At 37.3% G+C, this 19,706-nt stretch overlaps 1 protein-coding gene across 1 annotated transcript in view; it reads left to right on the forward strand.

The window, feature by feature from the left end:
* Positions 1-3,175: 3,175 nt before the first annotated feature.
* Positions 3,176-19,706, forward strand: part of TENM4 (teneurin transmembrane protein 4) — a 928,417-nt gene continuing 911,886 nt past the window's right edge. Inside the window, exon 1 of the mRNA XM_042024146.1 lies at positions 3,176-3,248. The gene's annotated coding sequence lies outside the window, so the exon portion shown is untranslated. The remainder of the gene's footprint in view (positions 3,249-19,706) is intronic.

Below are 19,706 nucleotides of genomic sequence, written 5' to 3' on the forward strand. Positions count from 1 at the left end.
AGTTTGCTTAGTTCAGCCTCACTGTGATTTCCCTGGTAACTTCTCCTCACCACAAAACAAAAAGCCTCAGCAGGAAAAGGTGGGATCAGAAGTAGAAGCAAGGTGGCTAGAAAGGGGTTCAGAAGCAGGGTATAGGTGTTTGACACTATTCTGTGTAATTAAATTCAGCACTGCAAATAGCCTGAGTTTTTTTCCCATGAGGGCAAGGTTGTTCTGGCATGCTTTTATAGATAGATAGATATAATTAATGCTTCATCTCTCCTTTAATATACTGCGTGAATACTGTGTCTTGCAAGGACTGTCCTGTTCCAGAAAGGACACCACTTCCTTGTTGCTGGTTAAACAAGTTTAAGCAGGAGTATTCAAAATTATTATACTTGTTTGTTGTTTGTTTGTTTCAAAGTTGGTAGAATTTTTCTCCCATTTTATTTTTTATCTTCCCCTTCTCCAAACCCAAGTCAAGAATTTGCTTTTCCTCTGAGTTAAAGAACAGCATTTCCCCCCAAGTGCTCATCAGTTGCAAGTGTCCATTTAATTATTGTTAGACTTCAGAGCTTCTTACTTGTTAGCATTAAACTGGTGCACAGCCATGTAGTACCTGCAGTGTGAGAAGTAACTAAGGTCAACTTTTAAGAGCAAATCAAAAGAGAAAAGCACCACCAGTGTAGCAGAAATTAGAGACAAGAAAGTAGAATGGTAGAAAGTAAAGAAGGAAATCCTCCTAGATTTCAGAAGTCATTATTATCATCCAATTCTTTCATTCATACTAGTGCAAAGTAGAGTACTTTCTCTGAAATCTATAATGAAGAAACCCCAACTTTTCCCTTTAGGTACAGACTTCAGTTACACTGGCTTAAAATAATACACCTTTCTCTTAGCTATGCCCAACTGACTGCCAGCGTGTCTCCTTGTAGACATCCTGCATTCAAAGTCAGGCTATTTAAGCTAATACATCTTCTCCTTGGTCTAAAGTTTTACATTAACCTGAAAGGCAGGGAGAGCTGAAAATCATGCAAACAGTAGTTCATAGAACTCAACTGATAAGCCGTAACTCATTAAATCATTATAACGCTATCACATTCATAAGTGCCTGCTGTATCCTTGTTCTCATCTAGGATTTGTGAAAGGGCAAGATAAAAAGTATATTTTCCTGATTTCCACACTATGAATCTGAGGGAGAAGCAAACACTTGGCATAGTCATGATTTATATAAGTAAAATTTTGATTGGATAAATACGCAAATTACAAGAAGGAAAAAATTAACAGTTTTTCTGTAGAAGAAAACTGTTTTTCTAGACACATTTTCTTTCTGGTTCATCTTTTTTACCTTCATCACCTTAGCTATCAAAGGCAAAGGCAGCACGTAGGCTTGCCTCTCTAAGTGTGAAGGACAATCCACAAAACTTCAGTGACAAATATTGTCCCTGCAAATTGCAACCGCTGTTTTTTTTCCAGGCAGTTTGCCTGGGGTTTTTTTGCTTTTTCTTTACTGTCACTGCCGGGTGTATGGCCATAGCCTGCTGCTTAAAGCATAACAGCAGGGAAATATGAACAGAACAAGCTGGAGCCAACTACTTGCAGAAGTCTCCTTAACCTGTGAATTTATTTTGTGACTAGAGTTACTATGACAATGGTGACTGAGCTTAAACTACTGAAAGCTTGGTTGCTTTTAGATAAGCACTAAAATGGTTAAGTCACCACCTCTGGAAGTGTTAAAAAAGCATATGGGTAGGGCACTTGAAGATATATGTGGTTTAGTGGTGAACATGGAGGTGGTGCTAGGTTGATGGTTGGACTTAATGAACTCAGATGTTTTTTCCAGCCTTACTGATTCTACAGTTCTAAGGCTCAGGCACCGGAATGGTTAGATTTGAGGCCAAGACCCATATCAGATTTAGATTCAGAGTGAGCAGCTTCAAAATCCCCCAATTTCAACTTCAAATGACAGCAGGGTCTGGTGATCAGATGACCTAGTATCATTTCTAGAACTTCTTAGAAACTAAGTGTTCTTATAATTTTGACTCCCCATATAGCCAAAATTAAAGGACCTGGTACTGCTCTGACAATTTCAGGGAAAACAGGAAATACTCTTCCACTCCACAAAGGAAGAAATTATCAGTGTGTTCAATGAACTTAGCCAGAATATTGGAAGAAGACAAGAACGAATGGCCTCAAGTTGTGCAAGGGGAGGTTTCAATTAAATATTATGAAAAATTTCTCTCCTGAAAAGGTTGCCAGTCACTGGAACAGGCTGTCCAGGGAAGCGATGGAGTATCCCTCCCCAAAGATGTTTAAAAGACATGCTGATGTAGCACTTGGGGACATGAGTTAGTGGTGGGCTTGGCAGTGCTGGGTTATCAGTTGGACTTGATAGTCTTAAATGTCTTTTGCAACCTGAAACATTCTGTTTCTTTGATTCTATGAATCTGTTCCTGTATCAACACCATCTCCTATGGTGTTTTAACAGGTTTGTGAGGATGAAATTATATTAGAAGGGTCCTGATTTGAAGTTAAATGTTTTGTGTTTACCTTACCATTGTGTATTACTTTCTTAAAAATATACATGTAAGTGTGTGTGTGTGTGTGTCTTGAATGTTAAATATTACAACCTTAAGTGGACGGAGTATCTTTGCTGTCCTAGTGGGATACAGGATGCATAACAAAGGTGAACAGTCATATTATAAGATAGATGTTTTGGTACTATTAGGTATACATGGATCAGTTTTTTTTACCTTTGGGTGTGTATATCAATAATCCTTTGTTTAGGTCCAGGAATGGAACCTAGCTGACCTTACTACAGACAAATATATAATTTGTTTTATAGTGTAATGTATTGTGATTGAAATAAAAATATGTATCCCATGGATAACAGCTCAGAAAATCTCCTGTATAAACCCATGATATAAAAAGATGGTGACTTTCTAAAAGCTCTTAGAATCAGCGACACAAGAAGAGCCTTCAGTTCTGTTATGTTGTCTTACTTTAACACTCATTAAATGTTTCACAATACTATGATCTCCTCATAGCAAATATAAATAAACTTCTTTTCCTCCAGCACTAAAAATGACTTCATTATTACTTTCTAATTCCATAGCAGTACAAGAGAAATAAACTTTCTGAAATTGCAAGTCTTTTGCCAATTTTTTTTTTTGTTTTGTTTTTATTTTTTGGTAGGATGGACCTATTTTTTTGCTTGGAAAATAAGATGTTCTCTGCTTCTGGCACACGGGTGAAAATCGGTAATTAAGGTAAGAGAAATAACTTCAGATTTCCTACAATTTCCTGGTCTTGCAGCCTCTCATGGCTTCAGAAGTGATGCCTGAAATTCTCTTTCTATGCTGCTTCTTTATTTATATTTCATTTAGAAACTCAAGTTACTTTGTTGCATTTTTAATGACATAAAGACTTCGCTGTTACAGCAGCTCATTTAGCTAAGTCAGTACCTGTGGGCTTTTTTGGTTTGTTGTTAGAGATGCCATCACAGATTTAAATTTTACTGGCCTGTGGGAATAGATTGCCTTTCTAAAGAAAACAACTCTTTTTCTAAAGTAATTCACCCTGCAGGAATTTTAAGGCCTGAGAATCTAAATCTGCTTTTGGAACACTCTATAGTTAGCACAAAATTTGAAAAACAGCTTTATTAACTAGGACCCTTCACTCCTACTCAAAGAAAATAAGACTTACGGGATTTTCAAGCTTTTGATCCTTTCACCCCTAAACAACTGATTTAAGAACTGATCTCTAGGTCTCATCATTTTCCACTGAGGTTCATTTTCTACTATAACTTGGATTTGAATAGGTAATGTTGATGTACTGAGACAAAATTACACACTTCTTTCTAGAAGCATAGATTAACAAACATAAAGTTGTAGCATTTTGAAGGAGTGTATTTTTACATAAACACTAACACAAGCCAGTGGGAGCAGATCTGGCTATCTCTTGTAAGGGCTTTTTCAAATCCTTGCTCCAAGCAGCGTTGTGAATCAAATCAAATTATTAAATCAGAGATAAACACAGGAATGATGGGAGGCCAGTTCTCAGAAACAAATGGATTTACCAACCTCTTATGCACTGTGTGGTGGGATTACCACCAACAGGTACAGCACAGTTAGTCTGGCAGCCTGCTCAGTTTTCTGTGTAACTCATTGATTGTATAGCTCACAGTGCACTGGTTGGAGAAAAGGGATGTAGGAGTGTTGTTTTCTTTAGATCATTCACTTATTTACTAATCAGAAAAACAGGGGTTTTTTAAGCAATTATATAACTGAAACACTGCTCAGGTGCCCTAAAGAAACCTTTTAAGGATTGCACATACACAAAATAACAAAAAAATCAGCAGTGTTTACTGAACTAAATACAGACATGGAGTATGTAAGATGTGACCAATTCTTGACAGATTATTTCTGTCACATAATAGACTTGTCTGTTTTCTAGCAAATCTTATAGACTTCATCTCTTTACAGTTGAATTAACAAGAGATGAGTTTTGCTGGCTGCTGTTGTCTGGGATCACCTCCTTTGCATGGTGTTGGCATAGCTAACATTGTTATATTAATGTCCAGTCACAACTTCATTAAGAGTTTGGCTGCAGGATAAAGCAATGATGCTTTTGTGATGTTTGGTTAAGAAGTCTGTCGTCACTGTTCAGTTATAATCTGTAAGGAAAATAACTAAGGCTACATACATGTAAATATGTTTATATATGAGCAACACTATACACACTCTATGCAGTCTATAGGTTGCAATTGGTATTAAAATGATGGTTGAACCCATTCTTTACAGAAAGTTTTAGATGATCAGTTTCTTTTTTATTTAGTTGCAAATTAAATCCCCAGTGGTGTAGTAGCTAGAAATGCCCTGGTCATGCCCTTTGAAATTTCTATGAGAACAGCCAAAACCGTTCAGCAAAAGCCACATTTTATCCTAAAAATTCTCCAAAAAATCAAGAAGTATTTTCTGAGATAAACCAAAACTGCAGTTTATTTACCCACAGTCATCAAGAATGTATTTTGCTGATGTAATATATTCATGTGTTTAATTGTGTTGGTCACATTTTATTACATCTTGAAGTGTCAATTAACTTCTTTGGTGCAAATTGACAGATTGTATCCAAGCTCTAACCCAAGCCTCCCAATAGTTGTTAGCAGATGCTGAGAATCTTTCACCCTTACTCTACCTCAAAGCATATGTCTGCATTTCAGATGATGTTTCTATATTCCTGTGTGAGAAAACAAACTATCATTTCTTGCTGAACTAGATCCACAGTTCTGAATTATCAGTTCTTAGCAGCCTTGTGATATCTGCTAACTGACATGTAATGTGTGAAGCTGGAAATGTGGGTTTGAGTGTAAATATATCAAAGCATTATTCTGACTGAATTTTAAGTTCTTTATATAACCTTGACACCAGTTTACACCTATCAGCTCATAGGACTTCTATTATTAAAATTAAACACAAATTTATATCCACTGCTTCTAAAACACATCACTTTATTTCTTTCAAGTAGCATAAAAGTAACTTCTGACTGTTTCTGTCGGCAGAAGTTTGAGTGGCAAACTGCTATTAAGAAAAGGAGAGAAGGCCCATAGTATTATCAAACTCATATTTAGCAGGACCTACAGTGAAAAATTCTGAAAAGTAAAAGAATAGAAGGACATGTGATTTTAATTGTAGGATAAAAATTGAAACAATTACATTTTTGCAGAAAACAATCCCCTCGTTTTTAGCAGTGTGAGCTACAGACGCATCAGGGATTTTTAGGATGCTACTTTCAAAGAGTGGTTAAAAAGTAGTCTCTTGTAAAATAGATGTAACCTCCGGGGCTTGAGCATAGTCCCTGCCTGCCCACCTGAAACAGCACGCAGCAGGATCATGCAAACTTCAGCTGATTATTTTCCTAAACCCAGAACATATTAGACCTTCCTTAAGAAATAAATAGCTGTTGAATATGGAACAGAATCTGAAGTATGGAACTAAAATAAGACATGATTCCTAAAATAAAAGCAATTTCAGAGTTTAAAAGAAACATTATTTTATTCTGGCAGAGACTATTCAGAGAATTTCTGGTGATTAGAAGGCATTCAGCCACAAATGGAAGGAATGTATTCAAGCCTCAATATATTTTATCGCCAGGCTTCTAAAGACCGTGAATCCCAACCAAAATGGTGAATGGTGACATTTTCTGTTTTTCGTTAGAGAAAGGCAAGGCAAAACAGCACAGCCTTTGTCATATGGATCCCTCTGATGTCAGTGAATATAGTGCACACGTAGGCCTATAACCTGTGGGGTTTTTTTAAGTTGAATCATCAAATGAAGCCTACTTGTAGCATTAAGCATCTAGTCTGTTTGAGACTGTTTGACAGAAAATACACCTAACTTTAGTGGTGAAAATAAAGTCATAAACTCCTGTCCGTTAAAGGAACATGAATCTCTCTATCATCCTCCTTCTTGAGATAACAAAAGCAAAAAATAAGAAAAAAAATAAAAAGTAACAACACCAAAAATGTGCTTTCTCATTGAACAGAACCAAATCATTCAGAGTACTGTCAGAGAAACAGAAGACTCCTCTTCTGTGAATGTATTGTTGAAATGTATCTGTCACTGGATGCCATCTGGTCCATCACCAAACAAACCATGCTGCATTTCAGAGGTATCTATTCATAGTTCTTCCTAAGAACGTAGCTGCTGACAGAATGGGACAATATGCAGGAGAGAAGGAATGTATGGGAAGCACAGATAATTCAAGGATACCTTTCTCCAAAGGTAATGTCCTGTAGTTCCCTGAGTTACATCATCCTGAAATACAGCCTGTTTGATATCTGGAGTCCAGTGACAACAAAAGCTGTGTCTTCACAGTATCTTCTGACTTAGGCAATGTTTAATTTCAGTTATAAAACAAGAGAAGAACTTGCTAGATGATGCTGGGAATCTCTGCTGAATATACTCCCCATGCTAGGGCCAGCAACATTTGTGGTCCTGTAAAATTAAATGACTGCTTTTTCAAAGCTTTTCCAAAGGGGAATGAGCAGGGTATGGCATCATGGTCCTTCCCACCCTGGTCTACAGTGGTGACTGTGGATACTGATAACAATGTGATGAATTAGTGTTGATGGAACTCTTTTCAGTGAGAAAATACACCTTATCTGTAACCCAGACTCTCAGAAAAAATCTTATTTATTTTGACTTTCAATTAATTTAGATATTAAAAGAGGCAACATAATTTTCTTGGAATGAAAATGTATAGAGTAATGAACACAACATAAATAAAATAAGTTGTTTTGGTAAAAGAAGACCTTTTAATTGAAATAGAAGTACTCTCAGCATTCTTTCTGTAACAGTTTATTTCTGGTCAGAATTAAGACAAATTATAACAAATCTCTTTGGGCAGAATTTGTTCCGTATTCAACTCCATTCCACAATAGATCAGAAAGTCCAGATTTTCTTTTCCTGTCTTGGTCCCAGTTGTGCCTCTTGCCAGTTAAAGAGGCATCAGGGCACCCTAGAAGATGACCAGTTCTGGAGAACTGGTTTCTGCATGACTGGAAGCCAGACTTCATCCAATCATTTTGAGCATGGAGCAACCTGGTCTAGTGGAAAGTGTCCCTGTCCATGGCATGGGAGTTGCAACTAGAAGGTGCCTTTCAGCTCAAACTATTCTATGACTCTATGGTATTGTAAGAAGAAACTTGGCTTCCTTGGACTCTTTCTGAAGTGACCAGATTGTGAGTTCAGGCCTTCAGAGTGCTAAGATATCTGACTCTACACCACACAGTGATTTCAGAAAAATATTGAGGCAGACAATCCAGCCAATGCCTTGTTCAGCAATCTTCAAGCAGAACATTGTGAGGGAGTCTAAGTTAGCTCTGTTTCTTCTGAATATGGAGGGACTACTGAGATGCAGTGAGGGACATGGTAGCCAGCTTCTAGATAGGATAAGTAAAAGGTTTGAAGCCTTATGAAAGAGTTGGGTGGGTTTTTTTTTTGGGGGGGGATTATCTGGGGTGTGGGGTTTTTTTAGTTTTTTGGGGGGTTTTGGGGTTTTTTGTGCATTTTTGTCTTTCCTTTTTTCATCTAATTTTGTTGGCTGTTATCAGAAATTATGACTTCAGCTATCACAGGGCAATGAGTTAGCTGCATTACTTTTAAAACAAAACTAAACTAAGACATTGCCCCAGAAAAACAACACTGTTTATGAGTGGTGTGATAAAACCAGAGATCATGTCATAGCAACTAATGCATCACAATTACAGCTGACTGGTTTGTTTATCAGCCCCATAATAAGTCTATCATTGTTTCTTTCACTAATAAACATTTCCATTCTGATTTTCTGACAGTATCTAGACCTGGACTTTGCGACCCAGTTAGTATTTTCTGGCTTTCTACATTCATTATACAGCAGTGGCATAATAATATGTATATATATGTATATACACACACATACATATATAAAAACCCATCTGAGTTATGATAATTGATATTTTGTAGTAGATACATCTCAGCTAATATATCAAACCATAGCATATGTGCAACGTCATTGTCTGCCTTGAGTTTTATATGACATTTTGTATAGATGAGACATATGATTTTATTATACCATGATATAATACAGTAGTATTCTCATTTCTTCCATTGTTGCATATGCAATTCAAAAGCCTTCTTAACATACTTTCCAAGGGAATTTTTTGTGTGCTTTCTTTTCGTAGTCTTTGTTCATATACTGTTTACTTCTAATGACAGCCTTAGACATAATTTTGTATACTTAAGTAGATGTAGAGAATTACAGTATCTGATCAATATCTGGAAACAAATTCATTATTTGTATGCCCCTCCAAAATAAGTTTAAACTAAAGATAGAAAGATCTGAAGAAAACAGACCTTTTGCCACACTTCTACTTCGTAAAATCTATAAAGTTCATGAAATAAGGTATTTTGAGACAGATCCTGAGGTGAGGATGTAAAATCAGTTATTTCTAGTGCTTATACATCATATTTTCCTGACAAGAGATTCGGATTTTTGTGATGTGGTTTTGTTATATGGTTGTTGTGCAAATAATATCAATTCTTGTGCCTGCATTCCAGCAGCGTACTAGTCTAACAGATATTTAATGGATATTGCTACTTCTGCTTGGCAAATGAAGCCCTGTTTGATAGAATTTCAATTTTGGTAAAAAGTTATAAAAGAGTACTGAAAAGGTGGCTAATGTTATTACTGCTAGATAGAAAATCAGGTTTCTAAACTCTTTATTTTCTTGTGTCTGTGTAATGTGACAGGAGAAGGTGATGACTGCTGTTAAAGGGAGACATCAGTTACAGTGCTGTTCATAAAGGTAGTTTGTTTGGCAATAGTGTCTTATCTCTCTGCTTTTTCCTTTCTTCAAAGGGCAGCTTCTTCAGGACTTTCTGATTTTCAAATTCCTTTATTCTTTAAAGTACTTACATGATGACAAAAAGGGCCTATAACATCACTCTGACAGATGGAGTATTTCAGGGAGACTTGTTTACTCCAAAACAAGATATTCCAAAGGGATCTTCAAGATAGCTAAAAGTACAAGCTCAGCTTGGTAGTGGGCTTAAACACTTAAAATAATGCTGGTTTTTTAACTTTATTCCTATGAAAATATTAGTTGTAAACCCTGGCTACAATAATTTAAAATGTATGGAAATCTCCAGAGAGCTTTCTCCCTCAGTTTATGTCTTTGTTTCGCATTTTTTTGGAGTATTTCTATTAAAACTTCATTATGTCATTACTTCGCCAAAACTGCTGGCTCAAACTGCATCATGAGTTTGCTCCACTGTGTATCCATGTCTGATGTGCTGTACATTGGCCCACATGTTTACTACTGCTGGAGATGTTCTTAGTTTTCAAACAAAAAACTCACAATTTGCAAACTCGGGCTTCTATTAAATAACCATTATAAATGATTTACACAGATGGCATAATCCATTTGAGTAAGCTGGTGATTTTTTTATTCATCTAGTAAAAGTAGTTTACAGGATTTTTTTAACAGGATTTTTGATTTGTGAATTTCCTATACAAACTTCTGCTTCAACAGTTCTCCCCTAATTTTGGCTTCTTCAGTTTTTGTCAAAGGAAGTGTTAAAAAATTGTTCCATTATTTATAATTAACTAAGATTATACATCACACACTACTTCCTTTATTTCCTGAAATGTGTGAAAAAATCGTACTGTTATATATTCTCTTTATATAATAACATAGTAATAGCAATACTTGACAGGGAAGAATTTGGACGCCCTGGCCAAATCACATTCTGTCAAGTGACTTCTGGGCAGTACTGGGAAGTGAGCACAGCAAAGAATGATTCCCAGGATGCAGCTTGGATGCAGGAGGCTGAGTAGGTTTGTTGGCAGTGCAGAGGGCTGTTTCATGCTAGCTGGCTTCTACCACAGGCTGGTGCTGGGCACATTCAAGTCACATTCAGGTGTGGATGTTCATGGCCCTGGGTTCATGCTGGCTGACTGCTGCATTGGTACACAGCAGAGACCTTTGGGGCTAACCAGCACATGCCCTCAGTGGTCTGTGTTACAATTCCTCTAACTAGCCTGTTCACTAAGGTAGAGGCACAACCTCGTTACCTTCTGAACACCCTGCTTTGAATTGTTTTGTCACCTATTTTGGAAGGATACCCATTTTAAGCCACAGCCATGGCAAAAGCTTCCTTACTATGATCAGAACAAGCTTTATTGCTCCACAGAAATGAAAAAAAAAAAAAAATATTGAGCCCAAAAAATTGAATGAACAACTAGTGTCATGAATAAAACATGAACTTACATTAAAACTTCTCCTTAGTTGTTTCAACATTTTACCAAGCTTCTAAAGCTACCTTGTAGGTTTTGTTATTTGCTCAAGGGACAGCATGCTCTGAAGAGTTCTTTTCTCTTTTCCCTTTTCTGTGTGACAACTATTACATCTATCAAGAAAAATTGTTTAGAAGAGTTTTTTCCCCTGTAGTACAAGATACTTTCCCCTCCTGATGCAGCTGTCCATCATTCCCTGTAACTGGGTAACGGGAGGTCACATGAGACTGGATGACTGTGTCACTTCCACTACTTTTCTAAAATTACTTGAGTATTATTCCTATTGTGTATTTATTACATTTCATTAGAATATTTTTGCCTTAAGCTTTCAGTCTTCCCTCTTTTGCTTACAGCTTTATCAGCCCAAGTGATATGTATTTTTTATGAGCTCTGTGTTATGAGAAATAATGCATAATGTATAATGTAAAACCTTCTAGGATTCGTGTTTAACTCACTACAAGTTTTGCATGCTGTCTACATATAACATGCAAATGTTATTAAACATTCTGCAGTGAAGGAAATTGGAAAAATATACGCTCCCTATTTGAAAATTTGAAGGAACTTTGTCACAAAAATTAATTAATATGATGTCAAAATTTAACATTAATTAACCCATTCATAAGTAACTGTGCAAATCCAGTTTAGCAACCTACGGCAAAGCAAAACCACTGTGCAATTATGCTGCAATTACAAGTTAATTACATAGATATAGCAGCATCTGAATTTTACTTATACTGTCTTTTTTCAAATTATAATAATTAACCTTGCACCTTCTAGGTTTTATCTTGCAGAACAATAGCACACATGACCTAGTTGAGTGCAATTTTTCTGCTCTTAGGTTTACTTCTTATGAAAATCTTATGTAAAAATCTGACATAGGATCATTCATTAGCCAATTTAAATTGAAAATTCTTTCAAGACAATTTGTAAACAATGCTTAACTGGAAAAAAAGAAATATATAATATATGTATATTTATTTCTAATTTTAAAGTTTGGCCATAAAATATTAAGACATCAGATCTTGTGTTAAGAAGCTTTCTAGTGCAGACTTTTTCTCCTTTTTGGGTTAAAAACCAAGGCTTGTTTTCATCTTTCCTAACTCTAGATACCTAGGATGCATAAATTGCATTTCCTTTTTCATTTTCTGTAGAGTGAACAACTCGACCAGCTTAAAGTGATGTGTATCTTTCAGGGGTGGTTTTGCGGGTGTCCACTGACTTCCTAAACTGGTGAATGACAAAGCCAGTTCTTCCCTCTGCATTTGCCTCTGTGTTCTTCTCCTCATAGCTATCAGCACTCATGAGCCAAATAGTCTAACAAAGGTGCTCAAGAAATACAAATGTAGAAGGATTGTGAAGCAGCACTGGCTTTTCAAATTCCCAGTGCATTCTGTCTATATCTTGGAATTTTAAACTGATAATAACATAATTTGAATATTTCTTACTTTATTAGTAATATGAAACATTTCCCTTTATTCAAAAGGATGTGTTTAGAATGGTTTGGAAGCATTCTTTGTTTTAAGATCTATAGGCATAAGGAAAAGGGAAGTCTAGTTCTGTTATCAGAAAGATTCATCCTTATGTTTCCTGTTATTATTCCACAAGATTGCTAAATGCTGTACATAAAACAAGCCTTCACTAAGAAGTGTTTATATACAAACACAGAGATTAAAGGTGTATCAAATGAAACACAGGCCTAGGAGAGGAGTTGAAAGTGAAGAAATCCTTATTAATGTGTTGAGCAGCATTTTCAGAATGTCTCACCTTAATGCTGCCTTTATTATTACCAAAACCAGACTTTCAGTAGATATTTTAAAGTGCTGTTTTTGTTCTTTGTTGTCACAGATTTTCTTTTTCATAATAGCTTAAGAACCCTCTGTTAAGAACCTCTTAAGCTGGACTCCAGCAGAGCTACGCTATATCTCTAAAGGGGGGCAGTGGGTGGGGTGTAAGATGTAAGGGGTTTTAAACCTGCATGTTGCCAGGAGCATCTGAAAGTCTAATCATGACCTGTTGTACATCCTTTCATTTCATGAGTCTATTTGTTCACACCTAATCAATGATTTCATTTTAAATAATCAGATTAGGACATTTTGCCTCAGGAACAGACAGCAATTCAAAGAATTGCAGACATAGTAATACCAGCAACAAGGATCAGTGATTTCCCATCCTTATTATGACAAAACTCAATTTAAAGTTAGCACATTTTATCATAAAAAAAGAAATAAAAAATCCAGACGTGATTTTCACATCTATACATCTACTGTGCTACCAAGAAAGCAAACAGAAAAAAAAAATCTAGCACAAATGAGAAAACAGTAATTTTATGAAGACTGGGGAAGAGAACTGTATTGTGTATTTGTGTTACAAAAGTACATTCATTACATTTTTCAGATATCTGTATATGCTGCTGTTTTCTCAATGCCCATCATGTTGTTAACTAACCATGAAATAATGTCATACCAGAAACAAATGTTTGTTCTTAAACCTTTATTCACCCATATCAATAAATCTGAGAAAGAGTTTTCCTGTGGAGAAAAGTACACTGAAGAATAAATGGGTTCATGTGTTATTTTTTTTCTTTCTCCCTGAGTTTCAATTTAATAGATATATCTTTTCTTCTAGGGTAAGCACATGGGATCTGACTAAAAATATTTTTATTTCTCAGTTCACTGAAAATGGATATGATTATTCCTGCATGCATTACAAACATTTGGAATAATTATATTCATTACAGTACACATATAAGTTTGAATTCAGTTAGCTAAACTGGTGATATAGCCTTTTAAATACATCAAAACTATATTTATGTTAGGAAGGAAAAGGGGCTGCTTAACTGACACAAAAAAATATCTCTGTATAAATTGATCACTAATAAATTTATGTTGATAATTAAATTATGTTTAACCTTTAGAAGGGTGAGTTTCCAAGATTGTAATGTCATCACTGGCTGAAATTAAATCAAGTTCAATACATATCTGAAAAACATCAGAAACAGGTTGTGCTTTTGATAGTGGGAGGGTGAAGTTAGTGAGGCAGGAGTTGTCCTCTTCTGTATCTCAGCAAGGTCAAAATACTTTTGCATTAGAAACAAGTAGCTATGATTCAGGAAAATAGCCAACAGTTTAACTCTGATTACAAAAAATGTTGTAGTAAAAATGGTTCATGAGAAGCATGCTGGATACATCTAAATCTGCCAACTGAAATAAACAGTTTGGTGGAAGGGGAGAAAATGCTGATGGAGGAACAACAACAACCTGTTTAGCTCAATCACACCAGGAAAGGAACTGGGAGGGAGGTTTTTGTTTCAACTTTATCATTTTTTTTCCCTCAGGTAAATTCCCTGAAGTTTCTTGTTTTGTAAGCATTTCATTTCTAACCTGCCTCTTAAGTATATAATACAAACCCATTAACACTCTTCTCTTGTTTTCTTACACACAGTGGTTTTAGAAAGAGGTACAGCCTTATTCAAAGACCTCTGAAGGCAAAGGACAAGCTTGCATTAAGCTTTGGCAAAATCACCCTCCCTCTGGTTACTGCTCTTGCAGCATAAAATGAATAGTGCATTGACAGATACTTTCATTTAATCAGGGCTAGTTTTAGTGAACTTGCTGCAATCTGAAGTCGAACTCTCTATGTATTTTTATATCTACACATTCACATGTTTCCTATATGCTTAAACATTTGAAAGATGTAATTAGGAAATATCACTAAGTTTGCAGTTCTGCTATCCTCATCTTCTGATTCAGCATAACAGGAAGGAGTGAGTGTAAAAATGGTCATTTTGTAACATCTGTCACTGCCAGAGCCAAATGTATCAGATCACAGTAAATTTTCCCATCAGTGTGCACATAGTAAATTACTTCTCTTCATAGACCATTTTGCATTTCCTGTAAGTATCCCTGGAAAACATTTCCTAGCTATAGGTTTTGAATTAATCAATCAACTTTTGTTTTTATAGCACCATTCTGGAAAATCCACTCATAGTACTTTCAGTAATAAAGATAAGAAAAACAAATCCATACTCTCCATTTAAGTCCAAAGCATCTATCTTCTTGACTATGTTCACTTAAGACATTTCAGCTGTGGAAGTACCAACTGCTCTATACTTTTGGGAACTCTTTAACTACAAAACAAATAGATGTAAGAAACAGTAAAAGTATCCCAGTCACAGAAAAGAATGTGGAGCAAACTGGAGCTTTGATTTGACCCTACAAATCATGTCTTAATTTAATAATTTGGGAAAATTAGGAAATGTTTTGAAGCCGTTTCTGCAGGCCACAGTGTGGCTGCTGAAGGGCAGCTGTGGGATATTCAGTTACTCTTAGATGTCGGCAGTGTGGATGTCTGCAGCTGATCTAGGATCTTTTCAAGGTCATGAACAATAAAAGGGTCTCATGGCTCCAGTCAAGTCACCTGTTCAGGACCTGATGACTCATGGCCTTCAAATGTCTGTTTCTCTCTTTCAACCATTAAAGGTGTTGAGCATGATTAGCTGTGGTGCAGACATCTACAGAAACCTCACCTCTTTACTAAATGAGTTTTGGCATGAAATATGACATCATAGTGAAGCTTCAGTTTAGCAGTGAAGGAGGAGAGAAATCTAATAAGAAACCCAGCAAATCCCACATCAGACCTGCACAACAAGATGTTAGTGACATGAGCTTATGTATTTAATAGTGGTGTGTAATGCCATTAGAGTTTTGGAAGAAAATAATGCCATGAAATGATGAAGCAGAAGCTGTATTCACCAACTTAGATAAGATTTTGTAATTTTTTAGAAGAAATAAAATGTCAATGCAATTATTATTTCCAAACATATGAATAGAAGCCAGAAACTCCTGCAAAGTTCACACAGGTGCCTAAATGCATTCAAAAGTGAGTTCCTCAATAAAAATAAGGCACTAAATGGATTGAATGTAAACTACATGGCAGGTTTGATCAAATGGTCCATTGATCCCTATTCCCACAAGTCATCCAGAGAAAATATTAGCACTTCAGGCATATGTTGAGAGCAGAGCTAGAGCACCTGCCAACTGGGCAGCTACAGCAATATGCAGAAAGACAAAATGAAGGAATTTCTCTTATATGCAATACTCAAAGAGAGTAACATTTTGGGATCCAACTTGGAGTTCAAAACCTTGAAGAACTGTAGAGAAAGACCTCTGACATATAAAGTGAATTTTCTGCTTCTGTTCATCTCACTGCCTCCTTGGCTGTTTTGCAAAACTTGTTCCTGTCCTGAGTTGTATCTAATTTCCCTCCAAGCACCATGCCCCTCGTTGTTGTGTGTTCACTGTATTTTATTTTGTGAGCTTCCCCTGTGCCAATTCATTTGGGGAGCCATTAATCCATCTGCCTTTCCTCCGTGTGTTAGCACATTTACAGAGGATAATTCAGTAGCATCATACATGGGCAACATATGTTTTTGCAGGTAAAATGATACCCTACAAAATAAGTGTCTCTATTTTGAACGTATGAAAATTGGTTTTTATTAGTGAAAAAAAATCAAAGAGTTACAAGGACATTTATCTCTTGCTATCGGGATGCATCTATTTGCACATTTGCTGACAAGCTCTTTCTTCCCCTGTCAGGCTTAAAACTTACTCCTTTTGTCTGTTCCCAAGGTAAATGCAAGTCCTATATGCAAACAAGAGTCTGTTGAAACAGCCCTTCTCTCACACCGTGCTCCCCTGACCTGAGTTTGCACATTCAGTAACAGTGAGATTCCAGTCATGTAACTGTACCTAAAAAATTAATCATCTAGTGCTATCAGTTAAGCCACCTATGGTCTTTTAACAATACAGGGATTTTCGGACTGTGCAAGGTGCTTTCCTTTCTTTGTGAAAAGTAGCACATACCCAAGGTGGACATGTCTCTGTAATTTTTTTTTTCTTTCCTGTCTCTAGGACATCAATGACAGAGCAATCAGAGACTGTTAACTCACTCTGCTGCACACTCTTTCCAAAAACCTCAAAAAACAAAGTCCCAGCCAGTCATGCCCAAAGAGAAGAGAGAAAGGTCCTTCCTGCCCCTCATGGAGTCTGGGCATCATAGAGCTTGCCAGTTCCAAAATCCTACCTTTTGATTTCCACCAACACTCCACAGAACTTTGATTTCTCTCATCATTTCCATGACAATTTCTTATATTGGAGCAACAAGTAAGAATAATGAGCAGTTGGTGGCAGAGGCAGGAAAGAAGATTATAATGTGAGCAAAACTTATTCTAGTTCCATCAGAGAGTCAGCAAACTCTTTGTGTGGCTACCATAAGAGCTATATTTGGGACTCCTATAAAGGCTAAAGTAATGGCTTGACTCAGGAAAATAAAATAACGCCTTCAGAGCTCAATAAATAGTAAAATTTGCTTTCAATCACTCATATGCATATTCAGAAACTCCAAGTTACGTGGAAGAAAAGGGATAGCAAAGATGCCAGTATTTTAGTATGTGTGTAGCAAACCACCAAATACTTGCACAGATTTAAGTGCACCACAGTTACCCCTGTCACAATGAAAAAATAACCCATTCACTTTTGAGCAAGCGTGGTGGGTTGACCTTGGCTGAATGCCAGTTGCCCACCAAAGCTGCTCTTTGCCTCTCGTGTTCAGCTGGATGTGGAAGAAAAAATATACTGAAAGGTTTGTGGTCAACATAGGGACAGGAAGAGATCACTTAACTTTTACCATCATGGTTGAAATAGACTGGACTTTGGGAAGATTAATTTATTGCAAATCAAATCAGGGAAGGTAAGAAAAACAGCCAAAACTGAAAACAGTTCCCCCTCACCCCTCCTTTCTTCCTGGACTCAAGTTCATTTACAATTTTCTCTCCCTCCTTCCCCTCTGCAGTGCAGGAGGATGGGGAATGGGAGTTGGGGGTCAGTTCATCACACATTGTCTCTGATAGTCCCTCCTCATCGGGGGGGACTCTTCACATTATTCCCCTGCTCCTGCGTGAGGTCCCTCTCAGAGAAGACAATTCTCTACAGACTTCTCCATTGCGAGATCCTTCCCATGGGCTACAGTTCTTCAGTAACTGCTCCAATATGGGTCCCTTCTGTAGGGTACAGTACTTCAGGAACAAAAGGCTCCAGCATGGGTCTCCTTCAGGGTCATAGGTCCTGCCATCAAACCTGCTTAGCATGGCTCCAGTGAAGAGAGAGCCAGGAGGATGCCAGGAGGATGCCAGGAGCCTGCTCCAACACAGTCTTCCCGTGGGGCCTAGCCTCCTTCAGACTCCTCCTGCTCCGATATGGGTTCCTCCAGGGGCTGCAGGTGGATATCTCCTTTACTGTGGATCTCCATTGATGCCTTAGGGTTTTAGCTTTTAAATTTTTTCATTTATTTGTAATCCTGCAATCCTTTAGTGTATAACTCTAAACTCCATATAGAGTGTTAGCTACTGTTCTCCCATTTTGGTCAGACAAAACAATTCCTCTCTAGACCTGGGAATCAAGGACACCTTACTGTCTCAAGCTCCAAGAAATGTAAACAAAAGTGAGTTGGGGGTGGGGGAGCAAGCGTGGGGTAATGACTTCATTACCTGAAGCTGTAATTGGAAGATTAACCCCCAACATGCAAATGGGCCAAACTTATAAAAGCATCAAAATCCGTGACCCATCGTCCATTTTTGGGTGTAGCACCTGGGGGACTTTATCTGTCCTAAACGTACCTGGAGGCCCTTCAATAAATATAACTGCTTTTTAGTCTCTTAATTTTTTCTTGTTTCTGTTTTTAGATAGTCCCAAAAAGGCATCACCATGGGCTGAGAGGGGGCAGCCTGACTCACCATGGTCTGCACTACAGACTGAAGGGGAATCTCTGCTCCAATGCCTGGAGAATTTCTTCCCCCTCCTTCTGCACTGACCTCAAGTCTGCAGAACTGTTTCTCTCACATGTTCTTATTCCTCTCTTTGGATGCAGTTTTTGTCTAATTTTTTACCCCATTTTCTTCCACTTCTTAAATATGTTATCCCAGAGGTGCTACCATCATTGCTATGGGCTCAGCCTTGGCCAGAAGTGGTTCCACCTTTGGAGCTGAATGTCATTTGCTCTGTCACACATGGGGGAAGTTTCTAACAACTTCTCATGGAAACCAAAACCTGTAGCTCCCCAGCCACCAAAACCTTGCCACACAAACCTGATAGAGCAATGTAAAAGGTATGACAGTGCTATAGTGTGGCAAAATAACTTGCTATAGTGTGGCAAAATACTTGGAAGTACATTCTATTGACAAGAGAGAATTTTGGGTTAATTGCCTGATTTCTCAAAGCTCTTAGCCATCCACTTTCCAGCCAGTAAGTATTGAACATTGGGCAATCTCTAATTTCTTACAGACTTGTTCTGCCATTCAGGTTGCTAGTCACTTACTGATGATTGTCCTGGGAATCCCCTGACTTTCAGAACAGCAGTGCGTTTTCTACTGCTTAAGGCTGGCAACAAATTTAAGAGATCTACAAAGTAAAACACATCCTTGTTCATCAGGCACCCTGATGAGGGCATCTTCAGATTGCCAGGGGGGGATTTAATAGGTTTGATTGCCCTGATACACACTACTGTTTCATACCTCTAGCCTTCACCTCATGGAAACTCATTAGTGAAATGCTCCATAGTACCTCAGTAGAATTTTGGTGTTTGAGCAGACTTTATCCTTATAGAGGCAGCACAAACATTGCTTAGAGACTGCATGTTATTTGTTTACCTTTGACAAAACATCAGTTCTCTGACAACTTTTCTACATATATTGTAAATACCTCTCAAAGACCTAGAATCATAGAGTCATAAGATAATTAATGCTGAAAAAGACCTCCAAGATGGAGTTCAACCATCTACATGTTTTTGAACATTTCCAGGGACAGTGGTTAGACCACTTCCCTGAGCAGCCTGTTCCA

This window comes from Corvus kubaryi, unplaced genomic scaffold (genome assembly GCF_017639235.1).
Source record: "Corvus kubaryi isolate FWS band 111438036 unplaced genomic scaffold, C.kubaryi_AGA036_p1.0 37260, whole genome shotgun sequence".
Lineage (NCBI taxonomy): Eukaryota > Metazoa > Chordata > Aves > Passeriformes > Corvidae > Corvus > Corvus kubaryi.